Source organism: Gavia stellata, chromosome 4, assembly GCF_030936135.1.
Source record: "Gavia stellata isolate bGavSte3 chromosome 4, bGavSte3.hap2, whole genome shotgun sequence".
Lineage (NCBI taxonomy): Eukaryota > Metazoa > Chordata > Aves > Gaviiformes > Gaviidae > Gavia > Gavia stellata.
The window spans coordinates 79,897,625-79,912,538 of NC_082597.1; positions in this window are offsets into that span (position 1 = coordinate 79,897,625).

A 14,914-nucleotide genomic window follows, 5' to 3' on the forward strand; every position below is an offset into this window, starting at 1 on the left:
GCATCCGCTGAAGGACTTTCTCGCCTCCCTGCTAACTTCTGCTCTCTCTACCGATACGTAACACTAACACAAATGTGGTCCAGAGCATTAAGCCTACAACGTAGGAGAAAGACTTATCATACCTGAACAATTATAGTTTTTATATAGCAATGCCATTACTTTCCTTTCTTTCAGGCTGGCAGTCAGCTGCTGATTGAGGCTGGCTGCAGAGCGGTGTCCTGGCAGGGGATGCGAAGCCGAGAAATGACGGGTTCCTGCTAATGCTGAAGTAGGAATTGGGAGGGCCTGTGGGACCGGGGAGAAGCACGGCAGACAGTGAATCGGAAAGACGGGGAGGGGGGTGAGCACTAAATCCATTCAAGAAGAGTTTTCGTATCCAAACTGTTCAGCAATGCAAGCTTAAGAAACAGTTAATAACAACTACTCCCTCTGTATCAGGAAGTTAACCTCAAAAGTAACGTGAATGCCAGCCAGCCTGCGTTGCGTGGTGCTACCGCCTAATCTGAAAGGCATGCGAAACTACACAGTCGCTATATGAACGATGGCTGTTCAGGACAGAAAGAGAACCACGTCAAGGAATGGGACCAAGGTGGTACAGTCCGTTGTTTTGCTTTCTTTCTCGATCTTTTCATCGGGCATATTTTCCCCCTTGCTATTATACTTGAACAAACAAACAAATTTAAAAAAAATCAATAGAAAAGGAGAGGTAGAAGGAGGAGTTTACCACATCAGTTCCAGCTTTAGAAAGATAAATTGATAGTTCTGGGCTGGTTAATGTTCTAGGCATGCATACGTGCATTCTCAGGTTGTCAACAGGTTGTCGAGAATGATAAAGCTCAGATCCATGCTCGATGTAGTTTCGAGACTGACCGATAAGGTAGCAAATGATTCAAACAGTGAGTCAGCAATGTATTGCCAACTCCAAAGAGTAGGTAATAATCACGAATCAGGCAAATCTTTCAGTCATTTGCTTATATTTGTCATCTGTTTTTCAGCCAGTTCCAGTGAAAACATGCATTTGTGTATTAATCCACTCAGAAATCTGAACTATGTGGGCAGAGGCACTTTACTGGATGCTTTTCTGGAACAGTATTAACAGCACGGAGCAGGAAAGTCAAGTGAAGCACTGCAAGCAGAAAGAAGCTGGAAATACTATCTTGGCAAGCATGTTCTATTCTACTCTTAAATACACTTAAGAAGGGTTTTGGATCAGTCCTGAGTGAAAGCAAACAAAGAAACATTACTGGATTTATTCTATTTGTTGGTATAATGTTTTGCAAATAAAATTCCCCAAATACTTGACTTCCTTACCAACTTCAAACATAACTGGTTTATGTGAAACAACACAACTGGGTGAGGCAGAGGAGGTCACTGTATCGCGGAGTCCCAAATTGCTATTATTTTCACAGGGCAGTGAGTGATTCCACCCTTAAATATAAAGCCATTTGCTTAAAGTTAGAAACCACTGAAAAAGTGGCTGGGTTGATGTAAACTGTTGCTGCTGCTAAAAATGCAATCCCCATCCATCTTTCTCTCTAGTGTCCTCTACTTCCAGCTCTAATGTCTCCTTGTTTGTCCTGGCTTTGGTATTCACCTGACTCCTTAGTAAGCCAAATCAGCTTTCAGAGACTTGAAACTGAAAGATCAATTGGTATGAACGAAGTATGAATGGAAATAGGTGTGTGTAAGCACCTGAAAAAACAGCAGAACAAAGGTTAAAAGGCCTGTGTTGATAACAAAAGACACATTTAAGGCAGTAAAACTGAGAAATACGTTGTTTCTCTCAAACCAGGAAGACTTGCACTCAGTAGCATAGACAACTTGTCTGCAGTAGACCCTACCGCCTGATAGCTGGACACGGCAGGAAGATACAGAACATCACAAATGCCATTTCTTTTCCAGTTCGTCCAACTGGAAGGACACCATAGCCTCAGAAACTCAAAATGAAGAAACACAGAAAATGGGCAAACGAGTTGCCTGAAGTGTGTGGAGGCAGAAGTAGCCAGACTGTGAAGCACAAGGATGCCACCGCTGGGTCCCACTAGCTTTCACACCCACTATTGAGCATAAAAGACCTGTCCAAGGCAGTTTGCCACTGCCAGTGAAGAACAGCACAAGAGATACCATAAAGGTGCCCATCTTACGTTGCACGCAACATAGATTCTGGCCAGACCCGTTGGGCACATGCACCTCGGTGCTTGTGAGTGTGGGGTTTGACAGTGTGAATGAAGTTGAATGAATTGATTGAATGTGAATGGAACTGGGGGAACGGAGTGAAATGAATGCATACTTAAATGCAACTTCTGCAGCTTAACTGGATGCAGCTGGATTTTGAAAAATATTTTGCCAGTGCCTGATGTATCTGCAGTCCAAATGCGTAATATGTTGTTACGCTTAGTCCTGTGGAACCGCTCTGCTGTGTGTGAAGAAGAGGCTATTCCTGCTCTAAATAGCTTGCGGAGCCCGGCTTGCCTGGTAGCTCTGACCACATCAGCAGTTCTGTCCCTCTGGGGATGGCTAAAGTATGCGGAAACACCCTGGGAATGACGCTGCCAAACCGACTTCCACTCTTTTCCATGATGTGACTAGTTCAGTTTCTCTCGTCAGCCCCATTCTACTTCTTGAGACCCCTCTTTCAGGTCTTAACTTTGGCCCATCTTATAGTTATTCTCTCCCATGCAACCAACTATTATTCTTGTTCTGGTTTCCTCAGACTGTTTCAAATAGCATTTCGCAGAACGTGCTGGGACCTTTGCTTTCTTGTCCCTCCCCCATTTCTTACACAACCCTCTCCCAGTTCTGTACTGTCTGCTTAATCAGCTAACGGCCGGGTATACATTTGCCTGAGGATTTCAAAATCATTTTGCAGTTTTTGTTCTGTGGAAACTGTTAGGTTATGTGACATAAGCTCCTCTGGTGGGAGGAGGGAGCTCTCCTCTCCCCTGGCATGCCTACTCCCCCTGCCCCGGCAATAACTGCAATCGATTCAGACTGGTCTCGTCCCCAGCACGGGGACTGGGCTGGGACTGACACTGGCTCCCCTGTAAATCGTAACTGTGACTCTGTGCAGGTCCCTTGCTGGAGTGGGCTGCGGTGCGGGGCTGGCTGGGCAGACACCCCTCCTGGGTACCTGTCCAGAGGGGAGGAAAAGAAGCAGGATGGAAAAGGGGTGGGATGCAGGGGAAAAGCAGATTGGGATCGCACAAGAGATTATGAAATTATTTTGAGAAATTTAGGGGAGGAACAAGTGTGGGAAAATAAAGGGGTAGCCAGCGACTGGAGTGAGTGCAGATGTGTGAGTGAGTGTGTGTGGACCAGCCGGTGCGCAGGTGAAGTGGCCTGGGAGCTGCGGGCGAGTGGATCTCTAGGGATCAGCTCTGGGTGCGAGGGGATCTGTTTGTCTCTAGGGGTGAGAGCACAGGGGGTCAGCACAGGGAAGTCCTGGCCAGCTGTCTGTGTGTGCACGTGCATGTGTGTGTGTGACAGTCTGTACTGGCAACTGGAGGGGGGCTGCACCTTGGGGGCTTGTATGTCCAGATGCCAGCAACTGGGCAGATTGGGATCCAGGGACAGCAACTGGGCAGATTGAGTGTCCGATCCCAGTTGCTGGAAGGATCCACCTTGTACATATGTATATATATATATTTCTCTATAAATATTCCCACTAATGGATGTTCAGCCTACTCAGCCAGAGAGGAGAGCAGGATGAGGCCGTTGGTGCTGACTATGTTCATGGAAGTGCTCTGAGCGTGTGTGATTGGTGTGGCTGGCCGTATATGTGTATGTATGTGGTGTATGCGTGTCCCCTGTCTGCATGTGCCTGCTGGGAATACATTTTCAGCTTCACTACTAGTTGGACCTGGGGACAGGGAGCTGTAGCAGCCTCGCCTCTCTCAGACTGTTGCCTCCAGCATGAGAAGTTTTCCTCTACCAGAAACAATTCCACTGGTTTTAGCTTCCAGAGATAACTGTAGAGGCTTTTGTTTCTGTGGGGTTTAAATTTGTCCTGGGGAAATGACTTTCCTTAAAACCAGAATGGCACTCTGACATTTTACCTCATAACATGAGCATATTCCTAGCAGACTTTTTTTTCTGAGAAGTTACTTCTCTACAGAGGAGAAATAAGCTCTTTGCACAAGGCTGGCTGCTATATACTAACACAGAAGAACCGGTTGAAGATGTGAAGGTTGAGAGCAGCCCTTTCTGCACCAAACATGAGACTGTGGCGTTTAAGATCCTGAGAGGAGTGAGCAATACAAACAGCAGAATTACAACCCTGGACTTCCCAAGAGCAGATTTTGGCCCGTTCAGGGACCTGCTTGGCAGGATCCCATGTGAAACTGCCCTGGAGGGCAAAGGAGCCCAGGACAACTGGTTGGTCATCAAGGACAACTTCCTCAGAGCCCAAGAATGGTCCATTACAGTGTGCAGAAAGTCGAGCAGGCATGGCAGAAGGCCACTGTGGGTGAATGTGGAGTTCCAGACTGAGCCAAAACACAAAAAACCATGGAAGGCAGAAGCAGGGACAGGTTATTTGGGAGTAAGACAACCAAGCTCAACTGGAGCTGGAACTAGCAAGGGAGGTGAATGGCAGCAGGAAGGGTTTCTGTAAAGACATTGGTAGCAAAAGAAAGGCTAAGAAGATCTTGCACACATTGGTCAATGGGGAAGGAGACCTAGTGAAAAGCAACAGGGAAAAGTTTGAGGTTCACAATGCCTTTTTTTTGCCTCAGTTTGCACTGGTAGGGTTTGCCCTCAGGTCCCCGAGCCTCTTACCAGAGTCTATGGGCATAAAGCAGTGCCCACAGCAGAGGAAGATGAAGTTAGGGATCACTTAACCCACTTGGACATACAGGACTCCATGGACCAGAGCAGATGGGTCTGAGGGTGCTGAAGGAACAGCCCAATGTCACTGCGAGGCTGCTCTCTGTCTTCTTCAAAAGGTCATGGCAGTTGGAGGAGATTCCTGATCACTGGAGAAAGGCAAATACCACACTCCTCTGCAAGAAGTTGGCAAGGAGGATGGTCCAGGTCAATCAGCCTCACCTTGGTCCCTGGGAAGGTTAGGGAGCAAATCCTCATAGAAGCCATTTCCAGGCATGCGAAGGGCAAGAAGGTGACTGGGAGCAGTCAGCATAGATTTACCAAGGGCAAAGGACGATGACCAACCTCATTGCCTTCTCTGACAAGGTGACTGACCCTGTGGACAAGGGGAGGCCAGTGGATGTTGTATACCTTGGCTTTAGCAAGGCCTTTGACACAGTCTCCTATAGTTTCTGTATAAACAAATATGGGCTGGATAAGTGGATGATAAGATGGGTGGAAACTTGGCTGGCCTACTGATGTCACAGAATCATAGAATGGCTTGGGTTGGAAGGGACCTTAAAGATCATCTAGTTCCAATGCCCCTGCCATGGGTAGGGACACCTTCCACTAGACCAGGTTGCTCAAAACCCCGTCCAACCTGGCCTTGAACACTTCCAGGGTTCGGGCACCCACAATTTCTCTGGGCGACCTGTTCCAGTGCCTCACCATCCTCGTGGTGAAGAGGAAGATGTCAGAGGTGTGACCAGTGGTGCAAAGTCCCGCTGGCAGCCAGCATATTAGTGGGGTCCCTCGGGGACTGTGACTGACCAATAAACCCCTACAACAGAAGAAGGCTCAGTGGAGATGGCCAAGGGCGATATGCCCATGAAGCTCAGAGAGTAGCACAGGGTGTGACTGACCACGGCTATTGCAAAGAACCTGACTTTGTCTCAATGCAAAGGCGACGGGAGGATGGCTTTTGTTTTAGATAACTGGCTTTGTCAGTTGAATGGATCAGCTGGTGATGTAAATGTTTCTTTCTGAGTTCATTAAAAGAGCACGAATGTCTCCCTGAATTAGCCAGACCAGCATGGGGGGAGTGAATACAGGGCTCAGCCCAACATAACTAAAAAACCTAAACAACTAACAAAAGATTTTCAAAGAGAGCAATGGGTTTGAGCTGGCTTCAACCCATGTATTCCTTCCTGGGGATTGCAGACGCAGAGCGTCATGATGGTAAGCGTATTCTAGACACTGGTAATGGGAATCACATTGGTATTCTGATTAAACTATGTATTGCAGTTGCTATATTTTTCTAAGCGTGACTTACATTTGTATTGTGTTTTCAGTATATTTTGTATCTCCTTGCTAAATCAGAAATCCCATGTAACATTAACTATCTTCAAATAAGTAAACTTGATATTAAACATTACACCCTCCACACATGGAATATCTAAAAGAACCTGCTCAGAGAGAATTGGACTCTGACAGGTATCAGTACTGGGACTGTAGTGTTTAAAGTCTTTGTTAAAGAGCTTGATGATAGGACAGAGTGCACTCTCAGCGAGAGTTCAGATGGCACCAAATTGGAAGTGGTTGTCAGTATGCTGAAGGGCATGGCTGCTATTCAGAGGGAGCTAGACAAGCTGACAATTCCCGCACCAGGAATGGAATAACCCCATGCAACCATACGGGCTGTGGCTGACTGTCTAGGAAGAAGCTCTGCAGAAGAAGACCTGGGGGTCCTGGTGGACAACCAGTTGACCATGAGCTAACAATGTGCTCTTGTGGCAAAGAAGTAAAACGTGAGACCACCAGACTGGCTGAGGCTCTGGCATATGAGAGGCTGAGAGTGCTGGGTCTGTCCACCCTGGAGAAGAGAAGGCAAAGGGAGACCTTATTGTTCTTCACAACTACCTGATTGCAGGATGCAGAGAACACAGAGCCAGACTTTTCTCCAAGGTGCACAGGGAAAGGATGAATGGCAAAAGGCGCAAGTTGGAATATGAGAAATTCCATTTAGATTTTAGGATATTTTTTTTTACCAGAGTGTGGTCAGACACTTGGGCAAACTGGCCCAGAAAGTTTATGGCATCTCCATCCTTGGAGGTGTTCAAGGCTCAGCTGGACATAACCCTGGGCAGCCTGACCTAATTAGACCTGCTCTGAGCAGGAGGTTGGACTAGATACCTCTGGAGGTCCCTTCCAGCCTAAGTTATTCTGTGATGCTATTGTAGTTAGTGAATTTATCAACAGCAATCTCGAATCTGTTTCTGTCACTCTCAATAAAATAACTTATTTCGATTTTTGTACACCTGCTCTGTGCAAGTCCTTTTGCTGGGGCTCTGATAAATGAATCAGTGAAAGTCCTGGGACTCCGACAGACAAATTTCGAAACTACATTCCTTTTTAACACGACAGATCCCAACAGACAGCAATGAAAATAAACCACAGTGTTAGGACTGGTGGATCACTATTGAGCCATTCAGGGAGAGTCTTCCATTGTGAAGACCAAACCTATCCTGCTGACAGGTCCCAGGCTGGGTTTGGTCTATGGGTACTTCCATCAAATCCACTCCCTTTTTTTCTCAAAAAAAGCTTCCTATTCCCTCTGTCCCATGCCTTGGGACATCTCCTGTGCCTCACAGAGCCCTGTCACTGTGCCTGCACTAGACTTCTAGAGGTAGGAGCCATCATGTCCACCATGGCTATTCAGTGCATGCCCAGCAAGAAAAAAAGGAAGTTGTACCGCATGCATAATAAAGTCCCAGTGAAAAATCCACCAAAAGAGGAAAATGTAACCATATGGCCCCAAAGTACCAGGCTGATCAGATGCTGTGGCAGTCATACCTTTAGTTCTTTAGTTTTCAGTATTTTTTTTTAATAGAAGACAGGTCTTCTTTTCAGCAATCTCAACTTTCCACAAAAGTAAGCATACTGTCATGCAAAGCATACACTTTTTTAAAAGGTTAGCAGAGTCAGCAACCACCAAAAACAATTTTGACATAGTTTTCAGCCACCCCCCTGGTTGGACTAGCAGGAATTCCCGGATTAGAAGCTTCTTTTGCAGACCAGCCAAGTCTGGCACTCAATGACTCCAGCCTTCCCTAGTGGGTGGTGGATTACCCTTACCCAGACCTAGTTATAAAATCCTGTCCCTTTGCCATGGGGACCATTCCTACAAACTCTGCAGAATCTAGAGTCACTGTAGCTAAAACTCTGCTTCGTCATCTGTGCAAATTTCAGCCTATGATTCACGGGGAAGTCTGCTTAGAAATCTCTGGCCTGCTTTTGAACTATTTCCAGTCACTGTTTTTGTTGGCTTCATGGTGGAAGAGAGTTTTAATAGCTGTCTTTAGAGACCTTTATTTTGTGCAGTGCATACCAACCGGTCTTTTCATTCATCTCCTCAGTTCTCTCTAGACTAGCAGTTCTCTACAAGCTTTCCTAGTTCAGAAAGGGTTTTTTTTCTGTTTTTTTGCCATTTATAAAATCTGAACTCCTTTTCAATCACTAATGATGAAAACTTTTCTTTTCTCTATTGCTGCCCACTATGGGGAGTACTTGCATTGGAGAAGTTTTTCCAGAGGAACTCATGATGTCCAGGGGATGTATTAATTACACAGGCAATGGACTTTCTGTAGCTTCAACTGATGTTCTGCCCATAGGTTTGACAGGGGATGACAGACAATGCCACAGCTTATAAACATGAGTCCTTTTCTTCTTGTCAGCTGTGTGCTATTCCATAGGTGAGACAGTTATAGGCAGAGCTATCAACTGTCAATACTTCAAACAAGAATCATAGAATCATACAATCATTTAGGTTGGAAAAGAACTTTAAGATCATCGAGTCCAACCGTTAACCTAACCCTGCCGAGTCCACCACTAAACCATGTCCCTAAAAGTGCCACATCTACATGTCCTTTAAATACCTCCAGGGATGGTGACTCAACCACTTCCCTGGGCAGCCTGATCCAATGCTTGATAACCCTTTTGGTGAAGAAATTTTCCCTAATATCCCTGGAGCAACTTGAGGCCATTTCCTCTCGTCCTATCACTTGTTACTTGGCAGAAGAGACCAACTCCCACCTTGCTACAACCTCCTCTCAAGTAGTTGTAGAGAGTAATAAGGTCACCCCTCAGCCTCCTTGTCTCCAGGCTAAACAACCCCAGTTCCCTCAGCCCCTCCTCATAAGACTTGTGCTCCAGACCCTTCAGACAGACATTTAAGGAGATATTCACATCATCTAAGGTAAAGCATCTTTCTTAGACTGCACTTCAGCTGGACACTCAGGGGACTACAGCAGGAGCCTGAGAGAGCTGACCGAAGCACCCCATTCCGTGAAGTTAGACAGATGAAGTTTCCTCCTCATCTCTGCAGCCTCTGCCATCACTGTTTCACTGTATTTGCATTCTAGTGTTACTGTTTTGGGGTTTTCACTTCCTTCTTTCAGCCAAAGATAGAGCCACAGAGGCCCAGCAACAACATCTGTACATCACCAAATTTACTAACTGCATACTAACATTCATGCCTTGACTGCTGCTCGGCATGCCTTCTGTCACGGAAGGCTGAGGTCACTGTTAGAAGGTCGATGCAAATGGGCTAATCCTTGCTGTGAGGGTTGTCTCAGGGAAGAAGTGCTCAGTTCAAATAATTTAAATAAAAAACAGGATCAAAGGCATTTATAAATTCATTAACAGCACATATTTAACTGGCAATCAGTGATCTATACATTAAGGATCAATATTGGTGATACAACAGATAAACCACAGTACTGGGCACTTATGAGATCCAGTAACTACCTACACATTTATAAAGATCCTTCTATTACTGATTTCAACAAATTCTAATTGCACAAACATGCAGACACACACAGAGAGTTACACAGGTATACGCACAAACCTCTCCTCTCATGGGACAAGCAACTCCCCCCCCCACATCCTGCTGGAAGTAAGGGTTCCCCTACTTGCTTGCACTTACGTTGTGGACTAAGCAGATTGTCTGGCCTAAGCAGGAGGCGGGATGCTGGCAGGGTGACTTCTGGCAGTGCCAAGCCAGGTTTCCAGTCCTGGTCTCTTCCCTCTTGTTACAAATTTTCATGCTTCTCTTGTACTTCTTTTCATGCTGCTTTTTTGTTTCAAAAACCTCCTTGAAATTCCTTGATTACTGTTTGATCTGGGTGATGATCACATTCCTCTTTAACATAATCAGTTTTGGGCACCTGCCTTCCAGATAATTTTTGTATATTTGATCCATACACTCCCTGTGCATTCATATTTTCTAACAGGTGAGCTTCTTCAGGTCATTTGCAAGGTTGGGACATGAGCACGCAGAAAAAGGGTCTTGCTGTCATAGTTATGACTGCAAATCCTCCAGGTAAGCTTATGTCAGCCATAGGAGACTTTGTGCCAGCAGACTTAAACCAAAAAGCAATTTTACCAATACAAGTGGCATTCTCGTGGTTGGTGGTAGTAGGAAAAGAGAGGGAAAATTTTCAGCTCTGGATCACATTTTTCTCAACCCATCAGAGCAAAGACGTGCTAGGGAAAACTTTGTAGTGCAAACCTTTAAATGAAGCAATGTTGAAAGACCCTGCATGTGGAAATAACCTCAGTTCAAGCTGCAGTCTCCTAGAAGATTATGGAGCAAACCCTTCCGGAAATTCATTTAACATCATGTTTAACATCTTGTTAAATGATGAGTGCACCCTTACCAGGCTTAACAGATCGTGTGAAACCGGGAGGAGCCGTTGCTATGCTGAGAAATAGGCCTGCCACTCAGAGGGATCTTGACAGGAATCTCATGAAGTTCAACAAGAGCAAACGCAAAATCCCGCACCTGGAAGGGAGTAACCCCATGCAACCATACAGGCTGGGGCTGACTGTCTAAGAAGCAGCTCTGCAGAAAAGGACCCAGGGCAACCAGTTGACCATGAGCCAGCGATGTGACCTTGCGTCGAAGCAACCCATCGGCATCCTGGGCGGTGTTAGTATGAGTGTAGCCAGCAGGCCCAGGGAAGCGATCCTTCCCCTCTGCTCGGCACATGTGAGACCACGTTTAGAGTTCTATGCCCAGTTTTGGGTCCCCCAGCACAAGAGGGATAATGACATACTGGCACAAGTGTAATGGGAGACCACTAAGCCGGTTGAGGCTCTGGCACGTGACATGTCATGAAAGGCTGAAAGAGCCTGGTCTGTCTAGCCTGGAGCAGAAAAGGCAAAGGTGAGACCTTATTGTGTATTCTACTATGTAAAGCATGGAGGCAGAAGAAGGATCCAGACTCTCAAGATGCACAGGGAAAGGACAAGAGGCAACAGACATGAACAAGAGATATTCCAATTAGATATGAGAAAAAAACTCTTCCCAGTGAGGGTGGTCAAACACTGGGACAGGTGCCCAGAGAGGCTGTTGGATCTCCATCCTTGGAGTTATTCGGAGCTTGACTAGAAAAGATCCTGAGCAAAGTCCATTTAACCTTGAAGAGGGCTCTGCTGTGAACAGGAGGCTGGATGAGCAGACCTCCAGAAGTCCCCTCCAGCCTGAATTATTCTGTGATTCCGTAAGGAGGGGAGGAGGAGTGATAGCAGCTTCCACCCTCCATTAAAGATTTCAGCTTGAAACCTCAGATAGTCTGCTAAGGACTGTAATCCTGTGGTCATATGAACACAGGGGCATAGAGAACAGGACGGTGTGGAAAGGATGTGTTGGTCTTATCAGCCCTGTCTGGTTTAGCATGTTCTGCATTTTGTTACAGGGGCTAATCCATGTAGCACTGCCTATTGCCTCCTCGAACACCACATCCACATCTGGGTCCTGCTGTGCTGCATTGCCTCAGGCCTCCTTGTAGCTTTTTATGACCTGCCTTGTTGCAGATACCCCTTTTTCAGGGCTTCCAGGTTCTCTTGTGTGCTTGGCCTTTTTCAAGGCCAGCTGACCTTGTCTGCTGCCTTTCCTAACTAGCTATCTGTCTTTGAGCTTCTGAAGGACAGACGGGCTGATCTCTGTATTCCAATATTCTCATTAGCCAGGTCCCTTTTGTTTGCATTGTCCAAGATTACCATTTCCTCCTAGCGCTCTAGTTCTGCGGAGGTCAAAACCTTCCAGACATCAGCTAAAGATGCTTGTTTCAGTGGCCAGCACGCTCTGCTACGGTCATTTTATCCCAGTCTCTTATTTGTTCTTTTAGCAGTCTTTACAAACATTACCTAATATTTACCAGTTGTTAGTATAAGCCTGAATTCACAAGAGTTAACAGTACAGTGAAGACAGCAGAGCGAGTCTTGAGCTCCTCAGCCTCTCTTCAGTAATCCCCCGTGCTGTGAGATAGCGGGATGCTAAAAATCTGTGGGAGTTGCTTGCAACTCTTGGGGCTAGATGCTATGATATCATAAATCTGAATCACAGATTGCTGTGATTTAGAGCCTGTGGAGTAAGCTAAGAGTACAGGAAAATTATAAGAATTTAAAGAGAAGGAAAAATGAAGCTAATGAAAATGAAGTTAAGCTCCAACCCAAACCAAATGTTTAGATTGTTAAAAAAAAAAATCCACAAAATTTCCGGTCATAAAGGATGGAAGCTGAACGAAGAAAAATACATCAGGAATAATAGGGCAGTTTGCAGGCTGGATTGTTCTCTGCTTAATATCAGACCCACCAAATCTCATGCTGACTGTGCAAAGCACAAAAATTTTTCACTTGGGTCTTTCTAATCTCCTTTTCCAGCTGCAGGACCAGCATCTTGCACAACCGTGGTACCAGGCTGGAGCTTTTCTCCTCACTGAATGCCTCCTGGCCCATGAGCAGGAGCAAAGATAAAGCAGTGGCTAGTAGGCAGAAGACCTGAGGATGGTAATGACTCAGAAAGCCAAGGGGTCAAAGAGTGGTCAGAAATTAAGTTAGGGACCAAATCTGTGGTGATGACATAGTCAAAATGTCACAGCTGCCCGCCTGCTCCTGGGTCCTGGGAGCGAGGCGTGGGATAAAAGCAGCCCATTTGAGAGACATAGATGCTGCCGAGTTTGTAACCACTAGATGGAACCCAAAGACTTTGCATTAATTCACTCATCAGCTGCAGGGCATTAATCCTGATTTTAGGTGGGGTTGTGGTTCTGGTAGCTGAGTGTCAAGACCTGTGCTCAGTAGCATAAGGCCTGGGGAAATACAGTGAGTGCTCCCAAGATATGGGTGAGTAATTCATTTACTCCAGTGAGCAGGGAGGCTGAATATTTTACATCTAAACCATGGAAATGTTATTGGTTCCTACTGCATGGCGCTAAAAACTCTGGTGATTTGACGAAGAGCACTGGGATACATCCTCCGTTAGACAGACCACTAGCACGTGATTTTAGGTAAGTCATTTAACCTGACTGCAGCTTGGTTCACCCATCGCTGAAGTGAGTTTTGAAACTATATCCATTGAAGTGGACCGAGTGTCCAATACATTATTCTTGAAATTATTTAATACTCTTAGGTGGGGTACATTGTGCTGATACACGGTGGCAGACAAAAATGTGATCATCTAGAAACTGCTGCTGTACCACAAATTCTGCTCTCTGCTGTCCTCCAGGTTTCTGGGCAGCAGGAAGAGGAGACTCCAGACTTATTTTCTTACAGCCCACTAAATAAAACAAACTAAGGAGAGTTACCACTCATTTCTGAAAAGCTTAGAATGTTAAATTATTATTAAAGAATAACTAGTATTACAAAGCCTAGAGGCCCCAGGCAAGATCAGGTCTCTGTTGTACTGTGTCTTGTACAAACACAGAGTACGAGGAATTCCTTCCCTTAAGCAGGTTACAGTCTTCATAGAAAAACTGTACCTGGGGACAAAGAAAGCAAGCAGTGCCTGAGTAAATGCAAACAAGCCATCACTTTACATAAGGGAATTCAGAGGGAAAAGAGTAGCTCAGCAGCTGGTGTCAAGCTGACATAGCACCACTGATGCTGTGATTTTACAGCAATTTATACCAGCTGAGGATATGCCTAAGGTAGGTGAAGTGTCTGTCTTAATGTCATACTCAAAGCCTAGCCTGGAGTTGAACCATATCTTCAGAATCCTGATCACAAGGCTTTCCTTTTCATGCACTTGCTTTCCCACCGGCCAGCTCCTGGAAGAGCGGCTTGCTTGTCTCAGATTGTGGTCCTCAAGGACTCAGCTGAAACATCATTGCACACAGCTTGTAGGAATCTAGCTGGGATTTTAGATGGGCACACATTAACGTGGAGAAAGGCTAGTTCAGATCTGAAAAAGAAGAGACTGAAAAATTGTAATTCATGGTTTTAAAGGAGTGTCAGGTGGAAGGAAAGTAGAATTCTTGCTATTACCAAGCAAATTTTAAAAGTAAATGCATATTCGAAGTGATGCTTGATGATTAAATGTTGTCTTTTTTCACTGAATACAGTGTGATATATTGCTGTCTAACCTTTTATCAGATAATTGAGTTGTGTATTAATTGATTATATTGCTCCAGATGAATTAGCAGCCTGTAAAAGTCATAAAAGGTTATATTTTCTTACCTGCATTGGGGTGATACTGTGACTATATTAATAGCAGCCACGCAGCACAGCGCAATATGGAGACATTTGATTTCTCAAGACACATGGGAGGCACATGGCTCCAAAATATTGTTTGACAGTTACTTTACCTTTCAAATAAGCCCCACCCAGGAATAACTGGTAACTATTCCGAGAAATGTTTATAAGGGATCCAGCTGAAGATTAAAAAACAAGAAATATTTTTATCAAATTGTATGTATAAACAAAAGGCACACCAAGAAACCAGTGAAAGTCACCAGAATATTGAAAATGGAGCAGGAAAACCTACTCCATTAGTAGGAGACTAAGGGTCCCTCAGGTATACTGTCCTTCAGAGAAAGAAGAGCCAAACCTCCTACAAGTACGTTTTGCCAACTGCCAAAAGCATGCAGTGAAAGTGGTAGGGAAGTTCATTCCTAATTTAATTTGTCGATTAATTAATAGCTTATATGAAATACATGGATTGATAGTGGAGCAGTCCAAAAGCGTAACTTAAGAGTTTGTAGAGTGTTTAGTCTTTCAGACTTCCAAATTCAGCTTGTGGGTTTAACAGGAACAGTTTACAGAACATAAT